General features: G+C 47.6%; 1 long non-coding RNA gene across 2 annotated transcripts; it reads right to left on the bottom strand.

The window, feature by feature from the left end:
* Positions 1-4,884: 4,884 nt before the first annotated feature.
* Positions 4,885-13,133, bottom strand: LOC146433279 (uncharacterized). Of its 2 annotated transcripts, none has more exons than XR_014854033.1 (4): positions 12,950-13,133; positions 12,353-12,437; positions 5,939-6,001; positions 4,885-5,675 (listed from the first exon to the last, which is right to left on the bottom strand). It is a non-coding gene; the product is annotated as an uncharacterized LOC146433279 (long non-coding RNA). The 2 variants fall into 2 exon arrangements; XR_014854034.1 differs by lacking the exon at positions 12,950-13,133 and adding an exon at positions 12,579-12,915.
* Positions 13,134-13,455: the final 322 nt, after the last annotated feature.

Below are 13,455 nucleotides of genomic sequence, written 5' to 3'. Positions count from 1 at the left end.
CAATCTTGCCTGGGGCTGGGTGTTGCAGTGTGGGAAGAGCAGAGCCAGGGTGGCAACAGAGTTCTGTGGAACATGGGAGAAATCCCCCATTACGCATCCCCTCCTAAGAGCTCACATGGCAGTCGAAAACTTCCCACTCCCTGTTAGGTAAGGAGGACACAGAGAAGTGGATGGGAGGTGGCATGTTGGGACATCTGTGCCCAGTGCCCTGTGAGTGGCACAACTGACCACGCTGGGTGCAAGCGATGAGGGTCTTGCTGCTACCACTTCACTGCCCGGCAGCCCCTTCCATCCTCTCAGGAAAACTCGATGCTGTCTTGAAGATGTGTCAGAAAAGGACCAGCCTGCAAGGTCTGTATTCACAACTCTTTTGGTGTCTGCATCTGTTCCCTGCTGGGCAAGTGAAGGTGTCAAGGACAAGACCTGAGGCACTTTCTCACAGCACCATCTCTGCAGTTGTTGAGCCCAGTGACTGCCATTAGCACATGTACACAAGGCAGCCCTTTCCCCTGTCAATGCCATGGGAAGCTGTCACCTGGTACTCCAGCATCACTGACACCTGTCCCCATCTGCCCCCACTGCCTGCAGCTCTGCCACTGCCTGGGCACAGGGCTCAGGGGGGGCAGGAGGGGCTGGGCTGGGCTTTCAAAGGAGCGGTTTGGGCTTATGGCCCCCCAGATTGCACAAGCAATTTGCACAACTGAGCAAGATGCCGCCCATTGTGGCCCAAAAGGGGCTGGTGTGAGCTCTTCCTCCCACCTGCACTGTCCCCTCCAGTGTCTTGCAGATGCTAATGGACTGTGGGGGAGGCTGCCTCCAGACTCGGGGAAGCCTGCAGTGAATTTTCCTGGCTTCCTTAGCTCTGACAAGTACTCATTAAGCAAAACTCAGAGCTGTGTGCCCACAGCAGCTGCAGGTGTTTGAACCCCAGCTCCTGTGCTGGATCCAGCACTGCTGGGCTTGTGGTGTACTTGTAGGAAGGACAAGGGAAGATAGGGAGTAAGGATATGTGAAGACATCTAAAAAGTGTGAGCTGGATGAGATGGACTGTACATCATAGTGAGAAAAACATGGCCTGTGTTCTGGGAGCAAATTAGCCCAGCAGAGGTAGCAGCTCTTGTCTAGGTTGGTCAGGATCAGACGTGAGAGGAACTGGAAAAGCCATGATGCTTCATAAACCGTGCACATTCACAGCCCTCTACCTTATCAAGGTAAAGGGACCTGGGAGCAGAGGAGTCCCATGCCCACTTTCTTTAGACTCCCTTAACACTTGGCACCTCAGTCCCACTGGAAACTACCCTCTTCCCTTTGAGGACAGTCACCACTGACTCTCACTTTCAATCAAATGAAACGTGTCAGAGAGTGCCATTCCAGTGCTGGGCTGCTGCCTTGAGCACAGCATAATGACAAGGGAGAATCCTAGCTCAGGGGAAGGGGATCTTGGTTATTTTGGTAGGGAGAGACATGGGAGACCAGTATTTGAAAAAGGAGTGGGGAGCAGTGGAGTCTCTCCAGATGGACCTGCATTCATCCAGTGACAATTGAACCTTTGGTCCCAAAGGAACAACTATTTCAGGAGTTTGAACCAAAGTGAGCTGAAAATTGTCGTTAATCACTGACCCCTGTGATGCTGAAAGTGCTGCATTAGGGAGGAGGTGCGTACATGAAACAAAAGCCTACAATTCCATTCCAACAGTGATTAAATTGACAGAGGTTGTGTCCTGCAATGCAGCATTATGGAAGACAAGGCAAACAAGATTAACCCACATTGACAAGGCATTTATCCATGGCTAAGAAGAGACCCACGCCACAGCATCTCTGTCCCACAAGTTTACACCAGCCCACAAGAGTCTAATCCCTCATGGCCTGTCAAGCTATTAGGCAAATCTCTGGCTCTCATTTGCCTAATCCAATAGCTCCCAGCTTCATAAGAAAGACCTCCTAGGGGGCTTTAACAACCATGTTTGTTAGGCCTTATGTAAGTAAACAAAGCTCTTAAAGCCGAACAGCTTCCTCTTCCATATGGGATCTCAACACTCTTAACCTGGAGATAAAACCAACCACACTCAGGGAAGGAGGATGTGTTTATAACAGGTTGAGTTCTGCATCCACAATAAGTAGTATTTGAAGGATTTTGCCATCACTGTCTCTATATTTAACACTCACTGCAGAGTTGCCAGGTGCCTTCATATCATAAAGGATTTATTGCATAGCTAATAAGGTCACAGTGCTCATTCCCTGTTCTGCCAGCTTCAGTGGAAGAATAAGCAGTGTTAAAGCATTCTTTTAAGATCAAGATGTTTTGTGTCCATGTGTGAACATCACCAGGAGACCAAACACTTTCATGGGTTTGTACACCTGAATCTACAAATGCTTTCTTGGAAACCCTCTAAATTTAATTTTTCTGAATCCTACATTGGCAGTGATACGTCTGACATGAAACAGGGAGCAGATATTCTCTAGTCCTTGAATCTGAGGTCACCACCAGCTCTGCTCTAAAGATATACTCCTCCCAGGTGCTTTGGCCAAAGATCCAAACTGTCTCAAAACTCTCTGAATCTCCTGGGGCTGAGAGCATCTCTTATGTCTGACACACCGTTAACAATGTCCTTGATAATGTGGTTTGCTCCATAGACAGGCAAATCTTTAGGGAGGGTTCAGGCAGATGAATAATTACTCAAGACTTGGCTGCCTACTAGTCTTAGCCAGGCTTCTGTGGATTAGGAAACTAAACTGAAAACAGCACAGAAACAGATTTCCTAAGGGGCCTTCCCATACAGCTCAGGTGAGGTTGGAATCAGGAAGCTGTAATCTCATTTTCTGCCACTTTCTCCACAAAATGCATTTCCAAAGGCAGAGCTGAGAGAGTACATTTTAAGGAGAAATACACAGTCAACAACAGAGGTCCAGTGAACAGGAGCACTAGGACAAGCACCTCAATGGAATAAAACCCATGGGCTGTTAGAGACAGTTCTCCACTGGCTGCCTCGACCTTAGGCAATTTGGGGATGACCAGATTGTGGAAGTAGCAGAAGAGCTCTGTGGAGAGGCCACAGACAGCAGCTGAGGATGCAGAATGAGCTTTTGTCATGCTGTCAGCACTATCCATGTCCACCTTCACTCCCCCACCATATGCATGATAATTTCAAGGGACAGGGCAAGACTGAAAAATGAGTATTTTCACTTTAAAATATAAAAAGACTTCAAGATGCTTTTTGGCCATCAGAACCCCCAGCCTCTGCACTTGCCCAATCTCCAGGGATGCAAGTATGAAACATGATGTGTTTCCCATTAGTCTGGGGTGGAGTTCCCTCAGAGACTGGTGGTGACAAGGGACCTGATCTGGAACTGTAAATCCTTCACACCCACCAGCTGAGCAGCTGTTCAGGTTAGGTCTCATTTATATGTAAAGCAGTTCAGCCATCAGAAAAGATCTCTAATGATGCAAATCAGTCGTGTGTCATCCTAGCAATGAAAGTCAAGGGAGCCCTTACTTGCTTGAATTCAGCACATTTCAGCAAAAGTGCCATTTAGTAAGAGAAAGGAGATTTTTACTGTGGAGTATGGCCCACCACCCTCAGTCACTTTCCAGCTGAGATCACAGCTAAATCGCTTATCTTTACATTTTCATACAAATCTGATTATCCTTGAACAGCTAATTGTTTCGTAAGTGCCACTTGGAAGCTATCCATTTCCAACACAAGTAGAGAAATTGCACTATAAAACTGTCTACCTTTGCCATGAGTCACTTTAGCACATAGGATGAATATTTGGCACTCTTCACTTTTTCAGATTAACTCGCATATTTATTTTGGAAGAAAAAAAAATGGACTGCTTTAATTCCTTCCCATCAGAATTCCTCATATTTGCTTAGCTTATTGAAACTTTTTTAATAGACTTTACAGTATGTATGTTATATAGTGACTGCTGATGGAGGAGACATTCACATCTCCTTTCATGTAAAGAAAAAGCTGAAAAATATCTATGAGAGCATTTGATACTTCATTAAGAGAGTCAGTAAACCCTACAGATTATGTCACCTGCCATAGAAGAAGGGTTTCATCCCTTTGGCTGAGGCCATGGAAACATCCAGCAGGGACTTAAATTCAGTGTCTCATGGATGGAGTATGTGTTTCTCTTCCAAAGAGTAATTCTAATATGTTGCAATTAAATTTCTTAAAGATCCATTCTGAACAAGGCTGGGAAAGCCCCTGAGAAAGAAAAGAGGGTTCTGAGCTTCAGAAAGCAAGTCAGGGATTTCCTCAGATGTTCCCTCAGTCTCACGAAAAACTAGTTATACACCTTTGCAAAAGGATGTTGCTTAGCCTGAGTAAATGTGATCACATACATAAGCTACAATCTAAAAGAAAAACCGAATTTAGCTCAGCATCAGTTAATGACAGAGTTTATGAACATCTTTGGACTACTATCTTAAAAAAAAAAAAAGTAATGTTCTTCTAGGTGTGCCTGATCTAACTGTCATCTCCAGGAGCTGAAACAAAGAGTTACAACTTCTGAAATGAAGAGTTTTGCATTTTGCCAACTAAAATCCTACAAGGTGGAGAGACTGCAGGAAAAAGAAGTAACAGAAGTCATGGGCATCTCCCAAAGTGCCATTGGAGATCCAGGACAAGGGATGTGTCTCTGTGCTATGTATTCTTGGTCAAGTCATCCCAGTCTGCAAAATGTGGCATTAATTAATGAATACCCAGGGAAGAAATTGCAGAGCAATATATACAAATGGTATATCATTACAAGAAAGGCTTGCATCAAAGTCTAATATTTTTGTAAACATAGGTGAAATAGATCTGTACAGTGACCTAACCAAAGACTTCAAAGCCACAGGAAATCAGAGGTACTTCATGCAGGCAGGAGCCTCCCATTCTGAAAGATTCTGCCTCTGTAAGGAGCTACGTGCCCTCCATTCCTATCAACTGCAAGGAGGGCTGTGGGTGCTCCTCCCTCCCTAGATTGAAGCCTAAAATTGTCAATTAGGAAAACAAATGTGGGTACTAGACATCTTTTTGTGAGTGGCAGTTCAGCAATCACTTTATTACAAGTAATTTTAGTATTGAATGTAGTGCAATTTTGGTAATTTAGCAAAGTACAATGATGGATTGAAGTGCCTGGTGATAGACGTTTATTTCACCTTCTGAAACACAATTATTATGCACTTTACTCAATAATAGTATCTTGTTCCAACTAAAATACATGAGTGTAGTTCTTTAAGCTGTAGAATCATAGCAATTAGAGAGGAAAATGGCTGATTAGGTCACTGATTCCAGGCTGTTGCCAGCCCACGATTGCTCCCTGCCCTTTATCAGCTAGAGTTTTTCCCAAACTCCTTTCTTTTAAATGTTTTAGTGATGATGATGATATCCATCAAAAACAGGAAAAAAAAAAAGGAGACTTCAACCACAGTTGAAAGATTCAGCCTTTTACTGCAGAAAATCCTGCATTTTCACAGTGGGAAGGGTCTGAGGGGTTTTTACCTTCTTCTTATGGCAGATGGCTGAAATGCTTTCATCCAGAATGCTCTTCAGTGACCTTTTTTCATGGAAGCAGCTTTGCTCAAAAGATTCCCCAGTTTCCCTTCTAAATTAAAAGTCCTGCTTTTCAGTCTGAAATTCCTCTTACTACCTTTTGCCTAATCACAGCTTAATATTTAGCATTTGCTAAAACAGAAATAGAAAGAAAAAAGAGCCTGACTGAAATTTTACTCAAGAAAAGCCACCATTCCTGACCCATACATAGAGGTGTGGTTGGGATGTGGTTTCAACTGGTCTTTTTGGAAAACTCAGCTACCCAAGCCATCTCACTGCTCTGAAGACCAGAGCTCTTTCTGCTGATAGATGCTGGGTAACCCTCACCACATCCCAGCACAGGGGAACTGAGCAGACACCCAGAACCTCACATTTTATTACAAGTACAGACATACCTGCTGGAATGTCCGCCTTCTCTGTGTTTATCCATGGGTAGTATCCTCGAGAGCAGGTGCAACCTATGGAAACAGGGCAAATAAATAAAAGGGAATGTCTTGAGAAAGCAGGCTTTCAGTGTGAACTCATGGAAACAGGTGAGCAGAGAAACCTGCACTGTGGAGTTGTGCTCTTCCAAACACTGGAGAGACAGACCAGCAGGGAGCTTCACGTGCAGCTGACACCTCAGGGGGTGGCCACCCCTTACAAGTGTGGCCCAGTTGTACCTGGACCAGTGAGGCATTGCCCAAGCTTGGCAGGGCCAGCAGTGCCCTTAGGGTTTACCATGCAGCTGGCACCAGCAGAGGACACCATGCTCAGACACAGAATATGACAAGTTTTCCTATCACAGGTAAGCTAAACTAATGATTAAAAAAGAAATGTGTGATTCTTTCAGACAACTCAACCAAGCAAGCAGAGCCACAGCTTCTGTCATCCATCCATAAGCCCAGTCCTCACTCCATTGTCCAGCTCAGGAAGCAGCTTACCATATGCTATTGGAGTCAACAGACATCTCCCAGGGTAAAAGACTTTCTGTGCAAGCTGGTATTAAATTCTGCCCCATGATGTCCTTTTCCCCATATCTCACCAGTTCCCTGAGCCTTCCTGCCTGGTTATCCTCCATTAAGGCTATCCTGTAACTGAGCTGCACACAGGAATATGAGTACAAAGATGCACTGGTGCAACTGGCCCAAAATTAAGATCCAAACTACTTCTGTTGAATTTCAGAGGTTCTGAGGCTTTAGCCACAGAGTGAATGCCTGTGAATCTAGAGACTGGAGGAAAAAAATTTCCCTGGTGCAACTGTCGGTTGCCATTCAACTCCAGCCATAAAATCACAACATTTACTTTGTAGGGCTGTGCCTGTGTCTTGTCAGAGGCACAGCCTCTCACAGCACAGGAACAGGCTCTGTTCCCAGCTCTACCACAGACTTCCCGCATCTGTCTGGAAAAAAATCACTGAGAAGCACATCTGAAAAAATGTTACACACTCAGCTCCAGACATTTGATCTAACACCTGGCCTAGCTCTCAGCAGCACTGGACACTGCAAACACTGTTGGTCTCGACTGGGGCACTTGTAAAATCCAGACCTGATGGTTGCAATGGGGATGGAGGGAACATCTGCTTCTTCATTGCACTACACAGACTTCACACTAAGGTACCTTTTCAACAGAGCTGTGTACAAGTCAAACCAGTTAAACCAGCGAACAGTTGCTCTTTGTTCTGCACACATGCCAGAAATTAAAAACTCTCACAGTTTGGCACCAGAAAGACAGAGACCCAAAGCTAGTGATGGTGTTTGGAAACGGGAGACATAAACTCTTTTAGTTCTGTTTTCCCACATGTAAACAGAGGATGCCAATTCCTGCCTGGTCTCTCCAGGACTTAGGACTCTCAGGCATTTGGAAAGCACTGAGGGCATCCCATAGACGACATAAAAAGCTACTTGGAATACTTCTGTTTTTAAAAAGTTAGTGAGGTGCTGGCTGGACACTAGTAATGTTTGCTGTGTCAAGCACAAAACAAGATATTGTTGCTCAGGCTATACAGCAAATTACTGTTGAGCATGTTGAATACAGGGGCTGCTTTTTGACATTTCATCTGGTGTGTTATATCCTGTCCTGACAAAGAATAAGTGTGTGGAAATAGTTGAAAACTGGAGATAATTTAAAAGAAGAGAAATATAAAGTTTCAGAAGTGTTTCTCTGCCTTGCTGGATTTTTTTGCACATAGCACTCCCCGTAGAAGTTTTGAGGAGAAACTTCTCTGTGACAGTGTCTGCATTTGACACGTGTCTTGTTGGAGTAGCACACCTGTGTTGCCTGACCACTACACGCAGCAGAGCTGAACATGCTGCTCTGCAGTGATGGCCTGTGAGAAAGGAGCACCAGACCTCATGCTCCAACAGGTATTCATGGTCTGGATGTGTCATTTCAGCTGAGGAGGCAGAAACACGATGGTTATTCAGTGCCCATCAGCCCTGACGCCTGATTTGGCTGTGTTTTAGGAGCTGTACCTTCCACTGCAAGAGACCTGGGGATGAGTTTGATGAGTGATGTTTGCTGCTGTGGGGAGAAGAGCAATCTCAGACCTCCTCCTGCGTGATGGTGATTGCAGGCAGCAAGGGTGCTGCAGGCAAGCAAGGGTGCCTGTTGCTCCCCATCTCCTCAGGGGCCAGTCAGGCAGTACATGGCCCTCACTGTCACACTCCACCAAGTCTGCTGGGACATACCATGGCCAAGGATCACTCCTCATCAGGGCTTTTTCAAATAAGCAAAAGAAAGTGAAATGTCAAATAAAATAGAGAAGAAAAGAAAAGTGGCATCTTGTGTTCCTCTTATCTCCTTCATTCCCAGGAGTCTCTGATGCCTTAAGAGAGTGGCAACCTTTCTGAAAGCAAACCTTCTTGACAAATGATGCAGTTATTTATTTTGCAGAGAGCTGAAATATGTCATGATGCTGTTTTCAAAGTAACACAGCATCTAACAAAGAGAATCACTGGCGATTTACTACATGACACTCCATTTGTCTCAGAGGAAGAAAGACCTTGTTTCATTCTCTCAGGATTTGAACCTGTAATTCCACCAAACCAAAGGCCTTGAAACCTGAAGTTTTCTCCCTGAAGATAAACCCAGGTTTTCCCGTTCCCCATGAATTGCAACCTTGCAGACTGCTGTGGAACATGAATTGCCCACTACACAAGAAACATCAGCATCCGTACATCCCATCAGCAAGAGGTGACCAACTCAATTGTGCAACCATCCATGCCACCAGCTGCTCCTGCTGGTGCTCCCAGGTTGGATGTCGAGGATAAAGGAATGAGATCTTGCATGTGGGATGCCTGCTGTCTTCTCAGTGCTGCACACTTCCAAGTTGCTCCACTGTTTATGATCACTTCAGCTTCTTCTGAGGCATCTGACAAGCAAACAGAGTTATTTTCCTTGCCTAAAGTCCCAGCTTTGCCTCATGCTACCCCTGCTAGGGTATGCTTTAATGATTCACCAGGAAAAGTACATGTGAATCCAGAAGTAACTGCAGGTGCCAGCAGTGCCATCACAGATTTGCAAGATTTTAACCAGAAGATGACAAACTTGGAGTTGTTCTGGAAGTCCTACTTAGCCTAAAATCCCCTCTGCCCATCCCAGGACCCTTGCATTTGTCCTGCAGCTGAAAATGCAAATGCAAACAGACAAATGCAATCTTTACAGCTTGGATCAGCACTTGTCTCCTCCGGGAAGCATGACCCCATTGCTCTGACTGTTGGTTCTGATGCAACAGCCAGCCATTGCACCAGGGAGGACCTCAGAGACAGCCCAGGGCTACACTATCATTGCGAGGTAAACACCCTGAATTGCTCAATAGATCCTATGATGATCTGAGGGTGGAAGGACTGTGCTTTCGTATTCTGCTCTGCTGACTATCACACCCACGACCAGCAAACCCATGCTGACCCGAAAGGGCTGCAGTCCCTTGGGGCATGGCAGCCATCCTTGAGGGAATGAGCCTGAGCCAGGCTGTGGGCAGGCAGCCCCATGCTGCCAGGAAGGGCTGGCTCTGGACACCCAGCTACTCCCCCAGCCACTGGCAGTACTGAATTGTGGCAGCGAGCTGAACACACAAAACCACTGGAGTTTCCAAGGAGAGAGGCATGCAGCTGGTGACAGCATTTTCCCCAAGTGTTACCCAAATCTGCAACGAGTCGTAACAGGCTTCTCATAAATCTGCACTGCCAAACTCTCCCTGAAAGAATCTCTCCTGACACCCAGGAGGGCGGACCTCCCTCCCCAGAGAGGAGGGGAAGGAGGTGGCTGAGGTGGGTAACCAGACACTTCACTGTCTCTGCTATGTGCTCAAAGCAGCCTGCCATGGCACATTTTTGGAGGTCAGACACCTTGGGAGGATGGCTGCTTGCCAGGCAGGCTATGGGAGCTGGGCTCTCTGCCCAAGACAAGGCCAGGAGGAAGGAGAGGCTGTCTCCTGCCCTGGGTGATAAACCCCCGTCTTTTCCCCAGCTCCCTTGGAGAGCAGCTTGGCTTTACCACCTGTGCTGTGGTTCACGGGCCCTCTCTGTAGGCTCAGAAAATCCATGTTCCATCCCCAGGGAGAAATGCTGCCCTCACAGACAATTAGGAGAGCAGCTGATTCCTCCTGCATGCAGGTTGTTTTGAAGATCACATGTTCACACCAAATGGCCATGGAAGCAGGGAAGGGGAACCAGGCAGGTTCTATGAGGATTTTCAGTACAAGAGAAGGAGAGGGCCATGGTCAGAGCACAGGACAGGGAATTAGGACATCTAGGGTAGGATCTGTGCTCACAGACTGAGCTGCCCAGCAGCCATGGAGACATCCCATGTCTGTGTGAGCCTGATCCTGCTTAGCTCAAAGCCTTTTTGCTGAAGTCTTCCATGCTGTGCTGATGCTTGTCACACTGGCATAACACGTCTGTGGGGATCTGCAAAACAGCTCCGAGAAAAACTTACTTTTCCCACCAATTGCTTCACTTTTTACCACCGAGCTGAAGTAAAACATTTCCTGGTGTTCTGTTGTGGGGAAACTACATTCTTCTTCCCATTTTAGCATCAAAAGCACAGGAAAAACCAAAGAAACATAGTTAGCTCGCAGGAGGTTTTTAGCTGGAGGAGAAGTGGCAAGGGCTAGGGGCAAGAAGAGGCGATTCAGGCCAAGCAGGGCTCTCAGATCAGCTTCAGAGAAGAGCCTCTAAACCAGACCTGAAGTGCAGTGTGGAAGCAATTTGTAAAACAAAATCAGAGACCAACAGAGATGCCATGCACACATGCTGCCAGTCAGGTGCCAGCAGCATCACTCCCCTTTCCCCTCTCTGTTAGCATCATCTGCCAAGCAGGAGATCAAGAATGTGAACACCTGCATCTGCCAGCCCATGAACCTGGGGTCAGAGTGAGTTGCTATGACATACCTGGGACATACCTGTGCCTGCCTGGCCCCTGGCCCCCAGCACTGCTGCCCGCAGCAGAGCCAAACCAGAGCTGGTTACTGACAGGGCTTTAGCAGCAGGAAGAATTAGCAGAGAAGCTTTTGTGGCCTTGGATCTTAATGAGATTCATTTCCAAAAAAGCCCAGGGTCTCATTGCAGTTTCCAAGCAGAACGAGATCACCTGAGGACTTTGAAAGGGAAAGAAGAGGTACTTCATTAGTGCTACAAGAGCAGAGCTCGGCAGGAAGGGAGAGCAGAGTTGAGCCCAGGCCACGCACATGGCAGGGCAGCTTTTTGCTCCATCTGTGGCATGGACATCCGAGTATGCTGGATTCCAGGTTAAAGGAAGACACACTTGTGCACATTCTTCCACAAGCAAGTGAGATGCCACTTAAAGGTCACACTGAAGCTGGCCTCTCTGTGATTCCCTCGGAGTAAAATCAGATTTGAGGCTATTGTAATTTAAGAAAAAAATACCAGAATTTCTGTTTAGGCTTCACATAGCCTGGGATCTGGTTTCAGGGCCTTTGCAGGGACATTCCATGCCACTTCCAAGGACTTGTTAAAAAGTACTTTATACCAGCAGAGTTCTGTGGGATTTTTTTCTTGCTAGTCCTGCAGGCTACCATGGGGAAATTCAGCAGGATTTCTGTAGGACTCCGACTCACACAGGAACTTTTATTACTGCTTTTACATATTTGACTGCCTTTGGCTGCTGGCAGAAAAGTTATTAAATGTTTTACCAGACAAGGCCAGAAACTTTTTATAAAAACATCTTGGCCTGGCATAAAGCATATGTCTCTACTTATCTCTGTAGCATGTGCTCAAAGCTTTCACATGTCCCCTGGCAGTGGAAGAAACTTGGGACCTTCATCTTTCTAGGCTGTGGATAAACAGAGCATCTAATGCCCTGTGCCTGGGTGGGTAAATCTTCTGGTATGGAAAAATTCCTGCTGCAATAGGCAAGATATATCAAGTTTGCAGGACTGAAGAGGATGAGGCCCTGGTACAACCACTAGATTATGGTTCATATGAACAAGAGCTCTTACTCTTGCAAGTAGTTAATGTCACTAGGTTGGATGGCATTTTCAGTACTGTGTGACACATTGTTTCTTTGCTTGAAGCCCTTTCCCCTCCATCATTGCTTCTTCTCCCTTCATCTTCCTCATATAAATTAAGATGAAATAAAGAAAGTGCCCCACAAACCAGAGCAGAGATGAACTGTGTCCCAGTGCTGCATGGAAGAAAGCAGGAATAAAATCCCTGCCTTTTTCTGTTTTCACAGCAGCAGTAAATCAGGATGGGCTCTTTGACAGAAGGACTTGCGCTTGTATTTTGTTGCTTCACTCCCTGGTTATTTTGCTGTGTGATACAATTATCAAAAGCAGTGGGTTATCACTAAAAGCGATTGCTGCTTACCTGCTTAGATAGCTGTACTTCAGGAAAGTAACAAATGCTTCAACTTCTCGGCATCCCTCTGTGGGCATCCTGTAGCTGAACACACCTGCAGCAGGGATAAACACAGTGGGTAAGCAGAAGGAGAGAGGCTCTGCACGTCAGGGGCCGAGCAGACTGGGAGCAGCTCCATTTCTACTGCATGGAGCAGGGAGTATGCCTTGACTGACCCCCACTGTACAGGGGTTACCCCCAAAAGGAGCAGCTCTGGGGCTGCTCCCACCCAGCCTCAGCAGCTCAGGCTTGCAGGGGAGTTCATGCACCAGGAGCCAGGCTGCTCCAGGCTCCTTCCCAGGCTGGCAGCAGCGCTGGAGTGGAGCAGCTCGGAGCTAGCTCAGGGCTGTCCCTGCGGGCTTCGCTGGGGGCAGAGCTCACACGTTACACTGCTGTCAGCGAGGCTGAACTCTGCTGTAGCGCAGGGGACGCTCGGGCCCAGCCTCTGACCTGCCCCATTTCATTGCAGATTAACCTCAAATTCCACATTTCAGCCTCCTTCTGTCGGGGTGCAGATGATAGTGCCGGGCCCCGCCGGGCCCCGCCAGGCAGGAGGCGCAGAGTGACCATTTGCGGGTTCCGACAGGCTGCCGGTGCCCTCCTGGGTGTGAGCCCTCCTTTCCCCCGCAGCTCCATGACAGCACTGTGTGCGCCGAGCGCTCCCAGCAGCACCGCCGAGCCCTTGGGGCAGCAGCCATCCCAGCAGGCCGCCTTTGGTTCGCAGGCTCCTTCCTGCCACGGGTCCGCCAGCGCCGGGAGCAGCCCCGCGTGTCCCGGGAGCCGGGCAGGGCGCAGCCCGCACTAGCAAGGGCCGCTGGTGCCCTCTGTTGTCACAAGAACGCATAGGAGCTGCCGGCAGCACGAGTGGGATGTGCCACCCGCGACGGGCTGCTCTGGGCTGCGGGCGGTGGGACAGGGCCTGGCAGCGCCCAGGGAACAGCCCGGGCTCACGGCAGGAAGGGCTCGGTGCGTTTGCACCCACACAGGGCAAGAACGGCTGCAGCTCACTCGGCTCTTTCACCCTCTGGCTGCATCAGCCAGGGCATCCCAGTGCATCCCAAGATGCCTTCCTA

This window comes from Lichenostomus cassidix, chromosome 9 (assembly GCF_008360975.1).
Source record: "Lichenostomus cassidix isolate B80296 chromosome 9, HeHo_3.0, whole genome shotgun sequence".
NCBI classification, from domain to species: Eukaryota; Metazoa; Chordata; class Aves; order Passeriformes; family Meliphagidae; genus Lichenostomus; species Lichenostomus cassidix.
The sequence above is the reverse complement of the archived record's forward strand: the minus strand, read 5'-3'. Positions and strand labels throughout refer to the sequence as shown.